Below are 21,666 nucleotides of genomic sequence, written 5' to 3' on the forward strand. Positions count from 1 at the left end.
AATCAATGAATTTAGTATGATAAATCACCGTTAACTTTAAGTAAGCGACTATTTACATTTATGTGATTGAGATTTAGAGCCGAGATGGCCCAGTGGTTAGAACGCATGCATCTTAACCGATGATTTCGGGTTCAAACCCAGGCAGGCACCACTGAATTTTCATGTGCTTAATTTATGTTTATAATTCATCTCATGCTCGACGATGAAGGAAAACATCGTGAGGAAACCTGCATGTGTCTAATTTCAACGAAATTCTGCCACATGTGTATTCCACCAACCCGCATTGGAGCAGCGTGGTGGAATATGCTCCAAAAACCTCCTCTAAAGGAGAGGAGGCCTTAGCCCAGCAGTGGGAAATTTACAGGCTGCTAATGTAATGTATGTAATGATTGAGATTTGTTTCATTTATTTCTATAAGTGCAAAATATTGAAATTATGATGGTTAATTTTTAATAAATAGCAACTAACTGTATCTGTGTAAATAATATATGTACATACGTAATTATTAATGATATTTATAAGTTGTTCATTGGTATTGTGGTAACTATACGCCTACAGATCGCGATAAATAGTTAGTTTAGTCTTTTAATGAATTTTGATTACAAAACGGAGTTACAATGTTAGCAGTGTTTCTCATACTTAAAAAAAAGCACCAGCAGTGCATTTGTGTAAGAAATCACTTCGTAGCTCACTCATTAAATGTTGACAATCGACTTACGGCGATACGCCATTTTGATACATGTATCCTATAATTTGATCATTATTATAACAAATGTCGCATTTCTCATTTTGACATTTCACACTCGTGTTCTGTGGTGAGTTACGAATTTCTTCTAACAGAATACCTCTGCTGAAATCTTTTAGTCGTGTTGGTTTGCCGTCCTATTGGCCTAGTAGAGTGAATGGAGAGCACCTGTACCCACACACGTGTGGACTTTAATATCGCAAATGGCAAATCTTTTAGAGGAGACTTTATAAGGCGTTATAATGTCAAGTCGCATTTATCCGAAACTTCGTTTAAGTTTATATTTAGAGATCATCATCTCATGATTGTTATAATTTAATGTGTGAATTAACACCAGCAAATATTATATTAATGTTCATGAAATTAAATAGTAGTAAATATATGAAAATAAAACTCATCCCAAAAGACCAGTCCAATACAAATGTACAAAGTATAAAACCGATTACTTAATGAAACTCACTTAAAATTAACACTGTTCTATAATATTTCTATTAAAATGATTAACTGCAGGAAAACACATGTTGATAATAATTATTTGATAACAAAAACTTTATATAAAACTTGTAAAATTACGTCAAAGTCTAAACCTAAAACTAAGTAATTATTTATAACGAAATTATAAGATTATGTATATTTAGACTACGTTGTCATTATTTCTTTATATTTTTTTATAAATATTAAGATCGATTTTACAACAAGAATTATTTCTAAAGAGTAAACTTTAGCAGTGACGTAACAAAGATAAACTATAGACGTCATAATAAATACGTTACATAAATCATTTAAAGCATTTAGATACGAATGTTATTATTCTCCTAAATCATAAAAATATTCCGTTTCCCAACACACACAATTAAAATATAAATATATATTTTTATAAAAGAGTATAAATCTTAAATATTTATAATGTTTCAAATGTAACGGTCAATATAGCCGGGTGCCATAAACGGGCGTTATGACGCGCTTAGCGTGTAGTCTACCACTGAGGGCAGTAACAAGTATATAAAACTTTTGCTTATTGCTGTGTAGAAAATAGAAAAAGTTAAAGTACTGGTAGAAAAACAGGTAGAATATCATTTTTTATTATATATTATTTATTTTTAGTTAAAATTTGAAAAACTTCGAGCTTGTAACTAAATCAAGGCACAGCCTAAACTAAAAGCGAATAATGTTCGCGACGTCTAGTAAAAAACCGGCTTCTGATAAGTCTAAAATCAGAATAAAAAACCTATTAATGGAACTCCTTCATTTACGAAACGCTTTTCAAAACCATATTAATAAATTTAAACGCGAGTAAACTTCTGATTCAAATAAATGTGTTTTCATTGCTACTGTAAAAAAAAGGTTGCTTTTCTCTTTGTGAATTTAAAACTACGCCGAGCGTTTGAGCCGTTATTTGTATGTTAAACGCACCACGGAACTGCGCTGCGACCAGCCCGGCAGCTTGGTCTTCAGTGAGAACAATATTTTTTATGCGCCATGCGAATACTAAAAATATGGTACGAATACGACAAAGCACGAATATTTAATCTACAAAAACATTTATGGAAATCGGTTTTGAAAGAGATTAAATTTAACAACTTATCGTAGGCGTAATTATTATTTGTTATTACATACATAACTAATGAAATTGCTCTTCAAATATAGAAGTTACATAACGATTGGTTCATTGGTCTATCACAATTATTAATATACAGCGCCATATACCTTACAGTATCTCATTTCATCCTTACTTATACATCGAGCCGAGATAGCCCAGTCGTTAGAACTCGAAGATAACTATTTCAAACCCGTGAAAGCGCCACTGAATTTATAGTGTTTAATTGTCCTCGAGCTTGGCTGTGAATGAAAACATTGAAAGGAATGCATATCGGATGAAAGTCTGCCACACGTGTATCTATCTATCTCTAAATCCATGAGCTCCAAAAGAGGAGTTAGAATTGTTACATTAATTTATACTAATCTATACTAATATTATAAATGCGAAAGTGACTCTGCTTCTCAGTCTGCTGTTCTTTCACCAAACCATTTAAACGAATTTGATTAAATTACGTATTAAGAAAGCTTGAACTCCAAGGAAGAACATAGGCTTCTTTATGCCTAACATGTCAGATGTTAGGCACAAAAAACAACAACAATCCCTAAAACGCGAACCAATCCGCGGGCGAAACTAGTATATTAATATTTAGGAAGTATATTTGTTAATGTTCTCCTTTCAAACAGCAAAGAAGCAACGGATCGGCATGGTTGGTATTGGCTTGGAGATACTTTATTAACCGAAAAGTAACAAAAGCTACCTGAATAAATTCATGGTAACGGATGTCGCAGGGAAAAAGTCAAGCGTCATAATGTCCGATTTATATTAAAAATGTAACAATAGCTATATCTATCTCTTTATTACTTCATCACGATTAAATCACGTGTAAATGTGATCTAAGACCAGTTTAAAGATATAAGCAGAAAATTTACTAGAAAAATAAACAAGACACGGATGAAGTTGCAAAGAATAGCTAGTTCAAAATATAAAATGCAACAAAAACTATTTCTATATTTTTTTACAAAGATATATAATACAATAAGCTATAATCCATTTTACAAACATAAGTTCGGCTCTGTATATTTCCCGAAAATCAGTACATTTTGTAGGTTAAGCTGTAGATAAACATTTAGTACTTTTTAGCTTTGTAACTATTGATGCGAACGATGTCTCAGACAGACAATTGTTTGATTAATACGTTACGTGGAATTAAAAATGAAAAGCGTGAAGTATAACATCACAATGTAAAACCGTGTAAAGACAAAGCGATTTCAATGATCGAATAAATATTAATTTAAAACGGAACCAACGCTATCGAAATTAATTAGCTTTTAACACTTAAATATTACACAAATAATTATTTGTAGATACATATCTTCTGTGTCGCTCCCTTCATAAATTCTTACTATTGTAACAAATGTGTATTTAAATTACTATCTTGTATTATAACTTTATTAAAGGAAATCTTTGAGACAAAATTGTAATATAATACTTGCTATAATTCACAAGTCAAAACAGCTTACCTCTCTTTGAAATGCCAACTTCATTGTATTCGCATTTAAAGAGGAGGAAGATCAAAAGCGAATCATCTAAGCAATTCGTTCGTTGTGACATTTCGTTGCAAATCGCTGGCGCTGGTGGTGGGATAACCAGAAGAGGGGAGAGGGGGTCACGGTCGCCGGGTCAATAAACCCAGTAGGCATCGCGGTAGACGAATGAAACTCGGAACGCAGAGCGCCGCGGCGCCATTCGACGCACCCACTGCACTACTATGAAAAAATTCAGCCTTTCAAAACAACCACACAAACGCAGCCTTTTACCATACCTTCCGCCAGGTACTCGCAGATTCACGCTCGTATCATCCTTTGTAACGGACTACCTATATTAGGTGCATTTATATCTGTATGCAGTAGCATCTGCCGATTGATTTTCACAAATAAAGATAAGCAATTTTTATGTTTATGCGTTTCGTTGACGTTGAACTGACATTTGATAAAATTATTAATTATTATGTCATTAAAATTTCTATTATAAAGGTGCAACGTATGACACATCAATTGAAATAAAATGTTAAACTATTAGAGACAGTAAATTAAAAATACAATAAGTACGCACTGAACAATTGACTGTCCTTGGTATTGTAATGTAATTCTTGTTTGAAATAATACTATAATTTATCTAAGAAAAACATTGAATGTCAATAAAACATTGTATACATCTATAAGCCTGTTACTATGATCGTATTAATGAAGCACTAGAAACAATTGCATTCGTAGCTCTCTGTAATGCAATCAATTCAAATGTCATCGTTATAATAATAATTTAATTAATGGATCAATTTTAGATGACTATATAGTAAAACAATACTCATCAGTCGAATGATAATTACGAAGAGATAGCTATTAACACCTTCGCCATCGACATCGATGATGCGTATGTGTATACGTGATGCAAGTGTGTGTGTGTGATTATGTCGCGTATAAATAATTCGTAAACAAATATATCACTTTAAAATCACACGTCCAAATAATCTAAGTCATTAATTCTTGTTATAAATCTTAATTACGTTTACGTTAAAATTAATTCGATCATGAAATATTCGTATTTGTAATAGAACTATACAAAGTAAACACTGCATAGTAGACCTTCAGTATGAAAAACTGTGGGATGTCTATATACTTCTTCATTATTCTGCCATTAAATCAGAAAATAAGTTAATATAAGGTAGTATCACGAATTTTGCCAAAGTAAAAGGGCAATACATCTTAATAGTGGAGCTGCTTAAACATCTGTCAACAGCGCACAGCCGGCCGGAGACGGCAAAAATAGACTGTCACCTCGAAATATGAATAAATAGCCGGCTATTTACAACAACACCGCATGTACAACACAGACGCCGTACTCTGTTATAATTTATCACGCAAAATCTCTCCGCCTACTTATTTCAGCTATTTGACACTGAATTAAATTCACCCACCCGCTCGTAATTTTTATGACATCCAGAGCGTTCGGCCGACCGAGACGCCGTACTTTCGTATTAAAATACAACGATACAAGTCCGCCTACCAGTTTTGACACACTACGAAGACTATGACATTGATTTTTATTGTGTAAAGTTGACTCGTTAAAGAATGGAGCCATAAAAACAATATAAAGAACAGGTTGATAAATTAAGACACTATACGTCGCAACCTGTTCTCCGTGAAGATCACAATCATCGCGGTTTCGTAGATTTTTATCAATAGCTATGGCAAACAATGTGAGTCGAAATAAAAAAAAAACATATTTAAAATATTTTATTATGTAGGTTAATTTTACAGAATTTATTAATTTTAATTATTATATAATTAAAATGTGTCAGTACATTGTAGTAGTAAAATATTAATTAACCAATTTATACTCCACTTACAGATATAAAATGTACAATGGTAAAAAACTTATCTCACAACAATTTATATATCTATCCATCAAGCCACTTTGAAAAGGAAGTAATTTTTAGTTAGTAATAAAGACCAAGGCGTCGTCGACAGCTTCTTTGTTTGATGAAAACTATTTTCACGGTGACTGTAATTTTCTTTCAAAACATTACATTCTGGTCAAAATATCGTTAAATTGAACGGACTATCTCATAAAAGTATTTTGTTGGTGGCTTCTCTCTTAAGTTTTCAATCAAACCCAATTTGATTTTTAGGTCATATAAAAAAACTAATTAAAAGGTCGGAAAGTATAAAACGTGTCATAGATTTTGCGTCGGCGGTGAAAATGAAAAGAAAAACCGTTTAAACGTGCTATTATGAATATCAGCCTAACACATGACTGCCTACTGACCTATTTTCATTTAACACTGAAACCTCACTCTAATTACAAGAATTCTATACAAAATCCAGTTATAATTTTATCTGAAAAGCACAAGCTATGCAAATTTAAATGAGAAACCTCTTAAGCATAATTGTGTTTACGCGCGAAACGACAAACACCTATTTTGACTAATAAATTTGTATATTTACAAAAAACTGAATAAAAATAAATGTTTTATTATTTAAAATTCATTTACGGTTAAAGTGTATTATTCTATATAAGATTATTTAAATAATAAACATGCATGCATTTGTATTCATCGGATTTCATGTTTACGACATTTAAATATAAATAATAATAATAATAAATATAGGTATATACTCGTATATATTTGAAGAAAATTTTCGAAGTAAACATTACAATTCGTGCGTCGTCGAGCCCGGTATAAAGACCGTTGCTTTTTTCCCTAAATTGGTGTCTAATTCCGCTCGCATATAGCAATAATATGTGTAGTATGCATAATGTGCATATTACATCGTACATAGCTGAACTCACATTTTCTAATCTCCACCCCACTTTTCGCCACAACGGCAACTAGACCTAGACCTTATTAGAGGTAGTCGGCAGGGTTTAACAAGTTTTTCTATATCGTCGCTGTTTGTTTATCTTCTAAAAATGTGTCTATATTACAAAAAACATACATATGTATATTAGGTAAATATTATAAATATATACTTAACAAAACTCTGGCTTCAGTCGTTACCAGCATCTGACTAGAATGAACAGAAACGACGATCCAATTTAAATATGGATCCGTCACCCGGCGAGTGGATTCGGGTCTTTTGTTGTCGGTTAGTCTCAATAAAATGCAGAACGATTGGCTTTGGTGTATTTCGATTTCGAAAATATTTTTATATTACAAGGAATTCGTTAAAATCGCATTAGGTTGTTATCAAATTCTTTCAATTTCAATAAGAAGTTTGTTTAACTATTATATTGTCCAAATTTAAGGATAAAAATATTAAATACGTTAAAAACCGCCCCGATCGCACAAGGGTACAAATAAGGATCTAATATACAACCCTCCTCTTGAATCACTCTGTTTATTTATGAATACTCCATCAATTGTGTAGTTTAAAAGATATGTGCGTACAGACGGCATGAAGCTTTATTTTATACTTTGTAGAGATATACGTGTAGTCTAACTTTATATTGAATTAAGTCAATTAGTTATTGCAAATTCCCAAATGGGCCTTTACATTTCGCCTCTGTGAGCATGTCACGCTGTTTTGTTTGGACTCAAGTCAAAACGTTACGGAAGTACGGGTCGTGGCCAAGGGCGGCTATTCCCGAACGATCAAACATTACTGAAACCCTGATTTCCCCACCTAATGCCGTGTTACAACGAATATTAAATTCAAGTTCACACGCGATAACCCTTAACAAAATAAAAGAACGCATATTAATAACGTAGTTATGTCGAATCACCATGACTAATATATACCGGTCTAACTGTACGTAATGTAGGTAAGGTGTAAGTACTTTATTTTGCGATTTTAGAATAATGACAATTAAATTAAATTATTATTTTAAATGAAAAAAAAACAGTATTTATACTGTAACAAACTTACGTAACCACCAGGTGGCCCATTGGCCACCAACTATTGGCACTGCCAACCACTTAGATATTTTTTTTTATCTAGAGATTATTTATTATGATTCATCGAGAGATGAATTCTTTGACTACTTGTAAGAAAATGATAATTACATAAGTATACATATTATTACCGTTTTCTCAGTCAAAGAGAAAATTAAACTATTGATATTAACTTGAGACAGTAATAATATAGATTAATAATATTTTAAAGATGTTTTCGGAATACTCGGAGGAGCTGCAAATAATTTACGAATAATGAATTTAAACAAAGTAACTAGGGTTAGTCCTCCTGGACTACGGGCTTCAAAGAGGTAATTAAACATGACGGGCGGATGTACCGGTTATTCGTACTAAAATATACAGGGACTCCGTCACGACTTCGTAATCTGGTTAAATAATTTTATAATTAATTTCATAAAGCTTCTTCAAAAATAGGGCTTTTACTTTAATGACAACTAGCGGGATCACCGCTTTGTTGCTTATAATAATTATTCAGACACAATTACTTAATATCATATTATTATCATCATTATTTAAATGATACCATTTTATTTAATCTCCTCAGTAATAACATAATACAGTGTAAATCCTTTATAAGCAGTATTAATAAGGCCACAGAGTAAACTCTGTTAAATAAATAAAACAAAACGAACACGAGAAATATCGGGGTCTGAAGTTTTATTGGGTCTACTTATTTGTTTTCTGAACCGAATATTTTTCGAGAGTTTGAAAAAACGAAATCTATGAAATTCAAAAAGATTAAGCTAGCCTTCGGTAAACGAAAGAGACCAAACGGAGGAGAAAACTAAGGCAGTCATATATGAAACTAAGACGGTGGGATATGAAAGATATTTTACGAGGGATATTGCAATACCCAAACCTATAGGTATATGTATATTATACATGTATAGGTATAGATAAGTTTTATATTACTGGATTCTAAATATGAGTCACGAATATGATTTCTTGCGAATCGATTGGACATTTTCTAGAGCGTTTACGTAATGTTTCTCTTCACGCTTAAATTTTTTCATTAAATAATATTAAAGTAGATGACACGACTGCATGGCAATTCTTTAAAAAAAATATACGCATGTTTATATAACTAACGACTTCATAAAAAAATTGTAATCAAAAAGTTGAATACTTTCATTGAATCGCAAACCTGGATAGCACATATGAACCAGACAGCACTGTTATAGCACGGAAAGATAAATCTTTAAAATAATTTGATTTATAATGTAATAAATAAATACTCAATAACAGTTTCTCAGTCAAAACATACAAAAGAATATTACGTAATAGTATGTTATAAGCGCCAAAATGAATCTGCTTGTGGCAGCAGGAAATAATCCTTCTATCGATAATGCAATCTATACTTCAATAGATCAACGGAATTTATTTAAAATATTTAAACGCCTACACGTAAATCGATTACAGGAAACAGCATTATTTTGTACATTCGAATAAAACCAGTGCAAGCTTCAACAAATTGAACTCTATTAGATTAATAAGATAACTTTATGAGAAATTAATGACTTTTTCTTTTTAATGAATTTTGAAATTGAATTTATATATTTCAGTTGTTGTGTTTTTAAGTATAAAACGTTTTTAAGTATTAAAAATTCGATTTTTATAGCGTGAATATATGCTAGTACATAATTCTACAATAATTCCTTTAAAAAAATAATGATTATTAACCGCAAAAGGTTTTTATATTTTAACATGCAAAACCAATATAAAAAGTGTGAATCTTAAATGTATGCTAAGTTGGTATATTTTAGCCGTCAATATAATTACGCAGTAGACAAAAGGTGTGAACATTTTCTGATTTACTTATTACGTTCGCATTGCATTTATATACCTTAATGTTATAAATATAAAGTAATTGATTTTTCACGCTCGACTTTAAAACACGGAATAATAAAATAAAAATTTTACGTATTTGACGATTTACAAAAAAAAAATGCCCATAAACCATATAAAGGAAACACAAAGATCGCATATTAACATTTTGACATCAAAAAAACCTAACCTTAGCCATAAAAAACCGGCTAAACTTGAAGTTTATTGCTTCAAACATCAACGTACGAATTCGTATTAAAAAAAACAGACATCAAAATAATAAACCTTCGTTGTAGAAAATATTATATAGTTTTAGTTGCGAATATAAGACCTCAATACGTATATTAAAAAAAGACTAGTTAAAGAATATTTTTCACGCAGATCTCATAATAGATATGCATTTGTCCTTGTCCCGGTCTGAGGCTACCTTAATAAACATCTTCAGTAGCCAATCAGAATCCACTGCTGGACCTATGTATATGCCAAAATGCACCAAAGTTCTCAGTTCACCTTCCTTATTAATCGGATCCCGCCACATTCTTCGAGCAGTTCTACTCCTATGCCAAATTTCATTACGATCGGTTCGGGGTTTAGCCGTGATGAGGTAACAGAGTTAATTTAAAATATATATTCTGATTTTACTTTTGACTATGTACAACTCAATTATTATTGATTAAATAAAAGTATCCTTTGTAATAAACTTAATTAGCACCGCAGTCTCATTGGATAATAATCATCGAAAAACACAAACTTTTGCACTTATTATATTTAAAAGTTGAATACATTCCCAAATAAAGATTTACCGTTACGAAGCCTTGGTTATTATTAACGCATTAATGTTTATATCGCAAATATGAATGGTAATCGATAGTCGTTACATTTTATCTAAATTCTTTAAGAAATGGGGCAAGGACGCAGTGATACCCAAATATGTAAAAAAACGAGGTAAGCGTTCATATTAAAATATTATTTTCATATTTAAATTAATATTCACGAATCATATTGCTCTTAATGTTGTGTCAAAGTATATTGATTATTAATTGAACTTTATTATAATAATAAATATAATAAAAGCTGTAACAACGACTTATCGATCATAAATTACATAACATTTATAATTTAACTGCTTTTGACATTAACTCTCGCTGTAATATAATATAATTATTAATTATATATTTATAACATGTAACATATAAAACGCCAATTATTTTATATTTCTTTGATTCTTAGATATATATTATAATAGCTTTACCAAAGCGTTTAAGCTTAAGTGTAAACTATTTGAACATTTATTTTCCACATATCGTGTACAATTTATATCCAATATATTGAAAATACACGTCACAGTTATATTATCCGTATATAATTTCTCAGTAGTAATCTAAATTTAGAAAGCAGTCAGTATTACGCTCCTTTGCTTCGGAAAGCACGCAAAGCGTGAGGATGATTGGACTTCTCCTTAATATTTAATGTCGTGGTCAAAATTCTGTCAGGAGGACGCCTCGGGTGCAAGACCTACTCAAATGGCAAGACGATCTCTTATGCTATCTTTTGATCTTGTGTGACGCGTATACTGTTTACAAAATAAGAAAAATATATTTATTTCAACAATTCAGAAGATAATTAATAAACGGGTACACCCTATCCACATATTATCAATGTTGTTATAACATTGAATAAGATAAAACAATTCGTAACAATTAGTGAGGCATCCGAAAGCTATTACGAATGATAAAAGTAAACTTATCGTGCTTCCGTTCTTTGATATCGCAAATGACAGAATTACTTTTCTTGGCAACTAATTCTACAAATACAGTATCGATTAATCAATATGTGATGCCAAGATTGACGATTGATGGGGTGATTAAGGGAGAAAGGAAACTTATACCCGTGTTATTTTTAGAATCGCCTTACCTTACATGTTAAAACAAACGAGAGTGTCGTGGGACACTAACACACCCGGTTGAAACCAAGCTGCTTTCGATATAGATCATAATATAATTATAATTATATATTAAATAAATAAAAGACATAAATAAACATCTTTTAAGAATAAATAAACGACAATGACAATATTGTTATTAAAAATAATCATCATTACATAGACTAAAACAAAGTTGCTTAGCGCTGTCTGTCCCTGTGTATGCTTTGATCTTTAAAATGACACAACGGATTTTGATACGGTTTTTCTCAATAGACAGATAGATTCAAGAGGAAGGTTTATATGTATAATACATGCACAATATAGTAGAGAAACGTTGATTATTTTAGAGGTTTCTAAAGCGATGTCGTAAATAAACACTTTTTTTTTGCGCTTACATTGCAAATGCTGAACCCTACAAAATAGATCAAAATAATGTACTATAGTATTGTACACCTTTAAAAGGTCTTCAAAAAAGTCCGTGATGGTATATGTCTATCTCTAAGGGATAAGAAAACATTTTTTTATTATTTACTTTTTACGATAAATAATAGCTTATTTTCGAAGCGATTTTAAGCAATACAGCATTAATCCTTGTCCAATAAAGTACCTTAAATACATCGTGCATTTAATATAGATCAATATGGCCCCTTATAACATGTATTTTAAATGAATATTTTCGAAGATATTACAGATTGAAATGCAGGGACATAGCGGTTTGTATTGTCTAATGACAAAAAAGCTGTGAACGTTGTAAGACATTCTGTAGTATATTTAGTATCAGCATTGCATCCGTGCGAAGACGGGATGGGTCGCCAGTATTATATAAAACCGTATAAAATAGAAAGATACAGAGAGAAAGAGAGGGAAAGATTGTGAGGGGCATAACGCTTTTACCTTACGTGTCGATTTTTGCCACTATAGTAAGCCGAGTAAGAGAACTTTAGTTGAAAAAACCGGCCAATGATAATTACTTTACTTGAATGACATAAATATATCTTTTAATACAATATTAACAATGTCAAGAATTACTAGTCCTATCCCATTTTGCAAAAAGCTTAAACTAGCAAACAAGTGGCAAACAATAGCCCGAGGAGTTGGTACGAAACCCATGACTTTCACAACTCCAGGCGGCTTTAAATGCCATTAAACTATCGATGTATGAAACTAATATTTAAATACATAATTGTTAAAATGGAATGAAAATACACGTCTTAAGCGAGTTATTTAAAAAAGGAGATGGACCCACCCATACGAACTCGTCTTGGAATGGACATACAATAAACAACTTGTATATATTATTATTATTAACGTATTAGTGTTATTTTATATGTTAGTATTTTTTTTTCATGCATACGTTTGAGATTGGGAAATATCAAAGGCAGAAAATGAAATATGATTCTGTCATAGCGTACAGGAAAGACATATATATTATGTTATGTTTCTAAAACATAAATGAAAACTGAAATAACACAAATTCTAATTAAACTTTTTAATTATGTATTTATATTATATATGTATAATAATATACATATATATACCGCGTAGAGGAGCGGTGCAGGCGTAATTGGTGGTCCAAGATACGTAAAGCCATATTAAATCGTAACGCCTAGATCCTTAGTCCAAAATAATCCGGGTCAGTTGGGTTAGAAAACAACACATATCAGGAAACATAGACAAATTACTTTATAAAACACAACGAGAATTTCGCAATCCGAGTCACAATGTCAATAAATGATTGACAATGTTATGAAATGACAGATTTAAAAGTGCTGCCATTTATTTGATGAAACGATTACCCATATGTCATCATATAATATCAATCAGCGATTATTATTATTTATCTTTTTTTCCTTATGTTTATTATTATAGGCATATAACAATAGTTTAAACAATTTATATTCTAAATATTGTAGCAGTAAAGTTCACTATCGCTTTTTAGAATTATCACAGGTACCAAATACAATCCTATTTCATAGACTGGCAACATTCACGATTTTCCGAGTACGAAAAATTGAGCATACCGACGACTCGATTCTCATGTTGCATAAAGAAATAACACTTGTTTTTTTTATATTATATGGTTAATTTTTAATATTATAAGCCTTTCCACCATTACAGGCCGTAATTTACACTTCTTCTTTGTTTATGACGCTAAATATGATTGCGGATTAATATTTATTTTAACTAAACTATCGACAAATCGTATTTAAAAGTAAAAAGGCTGAAATATAACCATGTCAATGTGTTAGAAAAATAAACCAAGAATATTTAAGTACTTTTGTCATCCTTACAAGTCAAAGTCAGTTTAATATACTAAATATGTTTGCTCTTTGCTTAAGACTTCGCCTTGAGTATAAAAGAAAACATTCTGCTTTGTGTTTATATTTTCTGATTCTACTATAAAGTGAGGACAACATGAGTACCCTTTATGTTCCCGTGATTTTGCTGAATGCTCTAATGTCAATAACATAGAAAAAAACAATGTCTTATACGACGTTTACCGTTTTGAAAGCCTTTTATTAAAACGTCTTTAACAACTGTACTGGTACTTATATAAGTTTTAGTAGTTTAGACAATTTTACGACTTTATATGGTTTCTAAGATTGGCTAGGAAACCCCTAAAGTGAAATAAAAAATCAGATTAAAAATTTATTTTGACGAATTTCCAAAGAACTGAGGCTTAATTTCACCGCTGTGATAGACGAAATTTATAATATTATCTATAGCATACTCTAATAGATGAAGAAATAAACATAAACAAACCTTAGATTTGCTTATTTAGCTCAGCTATGTTACACACCACTAACAGTTCTTGATTATTTTTTTTTACATTAAGGCTAAGGCCTCCTCTCCCTTTGAGGAGAAGGTTTGGAGCATATTCCATCACGCTGCTCCAATGGTGGAATACACATGTGGCAGAATTTCGATGAAATTAGACACTGTATGCAGATTTCCTCATGATGTTTTCCTTCACCGCCGAGCACGAGATGAATTATAAACACAAATTAAGCACATGAAAATTCAGTGGTACCTGCCTGGGTTTGAACCCGAAATCATCGGTTAAGATGCACGCGATCTAACCACTGGGCCATCTCGGCTCTCAATTTCAGTTAGTAACAGTTCTTGATGAGTGTGTCTTTATGTATATAAGTACAACAGTATTCCTTCTAACTACATAAATTCACCTTAATTTTTTCGTTTCGATAAGAGCACAGTCGACGTTCAGAACTCCATAATGAATATCATAGATCATTCCAGCTCTCGACCAATAATATCGCAATGTAATTTTTTTTCATTATGGCTTTTGTCCTCTAGTGGTTGAAATAGACTATATAAAGAATCCATAATTATTTCTAAGCATATAAGAAAGCAAAAGTCAAGCGCTTATGAAATGGCTTTTTGGATTTTACAAAGTGTATAAATTAACGTACATCAAGGAATTTAAAATAATATAAAATATTCTACTAATTAGATAGTTAAGTCGTCTATTAATTAAAAAGAAACAAAATTATATATTATATTCTCTTAAGCTACACGAGCTTAATTGCGACGGACAGCGAGTATAAAAAAATGAAAGCTTGTTATCTTGTACCTACTCGACTTTGGTCTCCTTTCGCATGAATTTCGTAATTTATCCTTTTTAGAGTTCCGTGTATTATAAAGGAGTTCCCATCCAGCCTTTTGTGATTGGAGTGTTATCAATATAATTTAAATACATTTATAGAAATTGTATTTTTGTAGGATACAGCGGATAACTAAATTCTTTTATTTATTGTGTAATTCAAATATTTCTAACATCTATAATAAATTCAATTTGAGCTTAATTTGAGGATTTTGTCAAACAGGCTTGGTTTGACAAGCTGCTTTCCTCGAGGAGGATCAAATAATACAAATTTATTTGAATAATAACGTATTTATCACGCTTTCGTTTGCACTAGTTCAAATTTAAATTAATAGTTTTAATATTTTTGCGAAACCTTTCATGACCTAACCAGACTCCCGCTAAATAGTTTTGTAAAATAAAATATAATTATACTTTATTAAAGAAAATTAAAGAACTGCACAATCCTCCAGGCTAATCACGTATTACACTTGTAAAATCCTAATCAAAATTATTTTTCAATAGAAAACCGCAATTAGATAATTTCAATAATTGATTACAAAAGTAAACCCTAAGGTTAACGTAGCCGGGGCGAGAAATGAAGGGAAACCATAAGAATTTACCGAATGAAACAAAAAAATGTATTGTTCATAATGTTTTTCAAGGTAACCAAGTTATAGAGGTCAGCGTGAGATTGTGAACGATATTCAAGATGGTACAATTTGCTTTACGATAAACCTTTACCAATAAGTGCTGTTCAAACAATGACGCCTTTACCTTAATGATGTTTATAAACCTGACTGCATGTATATATTTCTTTATGTATTGATTTTTCTTATTCTGTGATACCGTGTTATATGTATATAAGGAACTTGTCGAGGTCTTGTGAGGTCGACCTCTCAAATTGACACTTCGAAATATTAAAATTTGTCCTTTAAGAAAAAATGCTTTAATCGATCTTTGTAATCCGACGCAAAGCTTTCCTTATACAGTGCCAAGACAGCACACGTCTGACGCAACTATTTGTGTTAGCTGCATATCTTTTAGAATTTCTTTAACATACAATTTAAAAATATATATATTAAATTTCTACTTGTATTGAACTGATCAAAATGTATGAAGCCTGTGTTCATGTTATTCAAAGTCTTCCCGTGTGCGAGTTATTGGCGGAACAGGAAACTAGTTATAAGCGTTAAGGACATTGATGCTTAAAATAGCTTACTCAACATACGTATATATGAATGTTTATAATTAATAATATACTTCCACTGTTACCTTAATACATAGTAATACAATGTAATTAATTTGATAGCAGAGAGCAATTATAGAATTTCATGGCGATTCTTTTCAGTAAAGTCTGCATTCCGAACCGGTGGTAAAATTATATTTTATCTTGAATATAAGGAGATTCAAAAGCAATAGTAAGAGCGTACTTAAATAGAGGCCATTTTAACACAAATTTTATTAAATGAACGGTAATTGAAACTTAGGTCGTGTTTTGTAAATAATAAAGTAAAATAACTTCTACTCCACGTCAAAATCTATAACATATTTTCCAGAATCGTGTATCATATCCAAACACAAAAACTTTCGCATTTATAGTAATTTACTTAACACTGTAAACACGAAGAAATATTCCAGATCAATGCTATAAAATTAAATGTATTTTTCAGCGGCTGTAGTCGCATTGGTTGCATGTCGCGACGATTCGCGTCTGACGTAATCCTCTTTGGAATTTCAACAAAACAAGACCGTTTTGAAGAGCTATTATTTTATCGTCCTAAATTGAAGCAATTAATGCTATAAATAAAAAAATCCTAGGTCATTTTGAGCAAATTACTGCATCATATTCATTGAAATATATAATAAGACAAGAATCGATATAATATTATAGATATATTGGATACATCAGCTAAATTTTGGAGGAGCAGAGTTTCATCACGTGCATGGCTAGTGCAACTGTTACGCAAAACATCGCGGTGAAACCTGCATGTAACGAATTATGTTCTATCACGTATATCGATCAACCTGCACAGCAACTAACGTGGAAAATAAAGTTTCAAACTTCCAAAGAGAAGAGGCTTTTGGCCAGCCGTGAGCAGCTGAGGTTATTCGTCATTTAATATAAAACATGCCGTATTTCTTTTAAATGTATCTAACTATAGAACTCAAGGAATGATTTCGTACTGAATTACGTATTTACTTAGTATTATATTTGTTTATATAACGAAGATTTTTTTCTTTAGTTTGTTTACTAAGAACGGTTTGTTTCAATTGATTTTGTCGTTCAACTTGAAGTTTGGTCGTTTTACGTAAGTGCAACATAAAGCTCCAGACCAAATGTTCCTCAATATAAATGGTAACCTTGAGTATTAAGAAAATAATTACAATTAACTATTTTAAAATTGTAATTATAACCTACCCTAACGAGCCTTGTATACGATTTCATTCGATAATTAAAACTGGAATAGTTTTATTTTAATTTCATTAATTAGATAATGTTATAAAGGGGAAGTTTTATTTGTTTGTTGGTTCTCTCAAAGACTATTATTTATATTGTCTTCGTGAAGACTAGACATCCTAAAAACGACGATATCTCTGATTTCCTTTGTATACGTCGTTATCTCAATTATCTAATATATATCATATCTCATGAATTCAAATGCATGTAAATATACCAACCGAGTGCCTGATGGGATTTGTCGTTGGAAACATTTTCCTCTTTTAGTTTTTTATTGAGCTGCCCTTAGGTTTTTGAATAACATTATATGTGGGTATATGTCGAGGTGATATGATTATTTTTATTATTAACTTATTATAGTATGGAACTTTTACGGCTAGTTCCACGTATATAAATAGAATAAAAATACTTTCCATTTCTCGTTTTTATCTTACGAAATAACGAATTTCCAACCAAACATTCAGCCATGTTTTTTAACCCTTATGAGAAATATGTTGAAAAATATTTCGTAAGTGCTCACCTACGTTCATACATAAAGAACTCATGTACAATATTGTTTGATTCTTGACCCGTTTGTTTGGGGTGTACGATTTATGTCAAACAGACAGTAAAGTGTGTCAATGTTAGAGTTTAATTATTCGACTATGAGTATTTAGAATTATAAGTTATCTTAGAAATAAAATGTTATATACATATATATGTTAGTAACATTAGTTGTTTTTCTTTAATCTGTTATCGCTAACCTTAATTCTTTCCGTCCTTAATTCTGTATTTTTCAAATAATCGTGTTAAAAATGTATTTAAAGTATTAACGGTCTTTGGAATGATAGAAATAAATGTTTTCCTGAAATAAGTAAATTTATTATGATTTCTTATCTGTCAAGCAAGTTTATTCTGCGATCATTCTGAGGATAACAATCGCTAGTACAGTAAGATTACACATAAATGGTTTTACGTTTTGTTTGGTGTTTTGGTTTTACAAAAATGGGATTAATTAATCAATGTTTTTTTTTCGAACTACAAATTAGTGATTAAACAGAAAAAACGTTCATAACTACCGTATTTCGATAAGTATGATGAACATTTTGGACTAACTTAATTACCACGTGATATTTTTATATAGAATCAAATGAATTATCGACTAGACGTAGGGTTGGTTCGATTCTTAGTAAAAATATTTCTTTTTTAAATATTTCTTAATAACCCGTTTCAAATATATAGTGATTATATGTGATTATGTTTTGTTCCGCAGCCCGTTAGATAAGACTCGCGAAGTTGCGATCAAAATCACTGACATCATCCCATTGGCCAATGACTTCACCGATCGTGCGTTACGGTTCTTACTTATAATTCTACTGATAACTTAGTATAGTAAACCATTATAATGCTGTATTTTATACATACTTATGTATATATATTGTTTTTTCACTTTACACTTGTTTTTAAATATTTTTACGGACGAGTAAATGATCCACCTGATGGTAAGCGTTCAACATCGCCTATAGATTTGGTCGTTACAAATGTTAACCATTCCTTACAACACCAATGCGCCACCAACTTGAGGAACTAAGATGGTATGTCCCTTGTGCCAGCAGTTTCGCTGGCTCTCATTCTTCAAACGAGAACATAATAATGTTGAGTAGAATTCGTGATGAATGGATGGTACCTACCCAGGCATACATTAAGTTGTTACGTGTAATTTCTTCTTGCTTCAAGATTATAAGTCAACAGGAAGTATCCTTTAAGTTTTGATTTTCTTGCGATGTCGAAACATGAGGCAAACGGGGCATATACGGCTGTATCATTTAATTACGGTGACTTAAGTTTGATTTTTTCAAAATTATATCCAATTAATTATTACTCGGCACATCTTGCGAAACACGCTTTACAAAAAGTCTGTTATATCGCCATCAATGAACTGAGAAAATGTGGCTTTATTCTACTAAGCTAGAACTACATGTAGTTAGAATTATGTACGTATGTAATTTTAAGGAGTAAATATCTACATTTCTTAGTTGAAGTTCTTCTGTGTGTCTATTTTAAGCCGGTGGCGATAGTACACTCACTTGTAATTGACTTGTAAAAGACAATGCTTGTAAAAGCCGATTCGAATACAGTATATTTGATTTTGTATTGATTAATAGAAACAACTAACAAATAAGCGGACGTTTTATGTCAATTTTATGTGAACGATCGATACTGCAAATGATAAATTACACTGAAAACTTTTCAAGGCCTACAATACTGTTCAAAGACACGTTATGTGTATTAATAATTCCTATTCAAATATTCATTTTTAAGAATGAATTTTTAGGAAGTTTTTGCCTTGTATCGAAAACAGAAATAGGTATTCTTTTTTTAAAATTATATGAGCATCTGATGGTACGTAGAGAATTAGTCAACATATTTAGTATTTTAGAAATTAAACACATTTTTTTACATTGTACTACCAGCTATGGTATCTAAGCTGTGCCTTTATATCTGTAAATTATATTGGCTCTCTTAATAAAATCAGAAACGCATATAGTCAATATACTAAGAAAAACATATCAATCATAAACGGTGGCGGTAACCTATACAGAGTTTCTACAGCGAGTCATATCAGTAAGATTAATAGGCTAGCATTGCGATAGCAGAACACATCATAGCTGGTGCATTTCCCTCGACCTTATAGTTATAAACCATAAGAACAATTCATACATTCATCGTAACACACATTTTTAATAAAGTTAGTAGATTCCGAGACCCATTGTCTGCCGTCTGGCCTAATATCAAATTACCTACACGTCTTGCCAAAGGAGCATGACCTATCAACTAATCGAATATAACCAATATTGATACTTTACCCCAAGACATTTAATATATAATTTATTCCTATTTAAATTCATGCCTATGGCCTATGCTAATAAGATTATTTATGTATTGTTGTTAGTTCGAATTAGTAATCAGTTTAGCAAAATATTTAATTTGAAAACAGGTAGGTAAACAAATTAGTGTATTTATATATATTATGCATTCATTTCATATAGGTATAACCCGTATCTGAAGTAATACAAAGTATTTTTATTGCCTGACTGCGTATTGCTTGCCTGACTGCGTATTGCTTTAAAATTGTTGTTAGGTTATGTTTTCTTAAATATTTTATTAATATCATATAGTTCACAAAATATTTCATATCATTTAAATAAAACACAATATGATTGTTTTTCAAAGTTACTTTAAATTTCAATGAATAACAACATTAGGTTATTTTACAGATAGGAACGATAAAACAAAGATACTTTAATCATAACTTTACCTCTTTTTAAGCAATTACGATTTGATGTAGTAGGTAAAAACATAAATTAAAAAGTTGAGCTGTTTCGTAACCGGAATTATTTGAAAATCTTTGTTTAGGAAAGAAACCGACTTTACTAAGTAATTTCTAGTATATACTAATGTTCATCTTATTAAATCGTTTACTCGTAAAAACAAAAACTTAAAATGATCATATCCTACCGTCTTACCTCTATAAGAAGTCCTCGAGGGCGACGTCCCTCCAACACGCCGGACGGAACGGGCGCCGCGCTCCCAACATAAACACAGCACAAGCGTAAATCGAAATCGGAATAAATAACTTGCAAGAATAAGATGAATAACAAACGCACAACACTTTCACTTAATTTATTCACTGAAATCCAAAAAGATCGCTTGTTTTTATTCAAAATTTATGATAAATATAAGAGCGCATGTCACATGAATTCAAAAATCTCTCTCAGAGCTTTACAGTGGCATCTTAGAAGACCGCCGCTCGATGACTGGCGGGCGCGCGCCGTTTGCGTCGGTCGGGTTACCTCGGGTACCACTAGTGGCAGAATATACGCGGTCCGGGGAGAGTTGCGACGCGAAGAGGGCGGGCACATACACTGCAGGCGCCTATTCGTTATAGTAGCATAATACTGGACATTGAAAATGAATGAACGAGTGTGAGTACATACACTCATCGTAGATTCGAATAAACCTACCTCTATATCCTGTCTAGATAAAAATTAATTGTTGAAATATTACCTTGTTAATTTTACGTTTATATTGTAATAAGCTCTAAGTGATAAGGTACTC

At 31.4% G+C, this 21,666-nt stretch overlaps 1 protein-coding gene across 3 annotated transcripts in view; it reads right to left on the reverse strand.

The window, feature by feature from the left end:
• LOC113399856 (Ca(2+)/calmodulin-responsive adenylate cyclase) overlaps positions 1-21,387 on the reverse strand; it is a 94,690-nt gene extending 73,303 nt beyond the window's left edge. For 2 of the 3 annotated variants that reach the window (XM_026639116.2, XM_026639115.2), the window contains exon 1: positions 21,075-21,387. The gene's annotated coding sequence lies outside the window, so the exon portion shown is untranslated. The remainder of the gene's footprint in view (positions 1-21,074) is intronic. The other variant, XM_026639117.2, reaches the window with a different exon arrangement.
• Positions 21,388-21,666: the final 279 nt, after the last annotated feature.

Source organism: Vanessa tameamea, chromosome 8, assembly GCF_037043105.1.
Source record: "Vanessa tameamea isolate UH-Manoa-2023 chromosome 8, ilVanTame1 primary haplotype, whole genome shotgun sequence".
NCBI classification, from domain to species: domain Eukaryota; kingdom Metazoa; phylum Arthropoda; class Insecta; order Lepidoptera; family Nymphalidae; genus Vanessa; species Vanessa tameamea.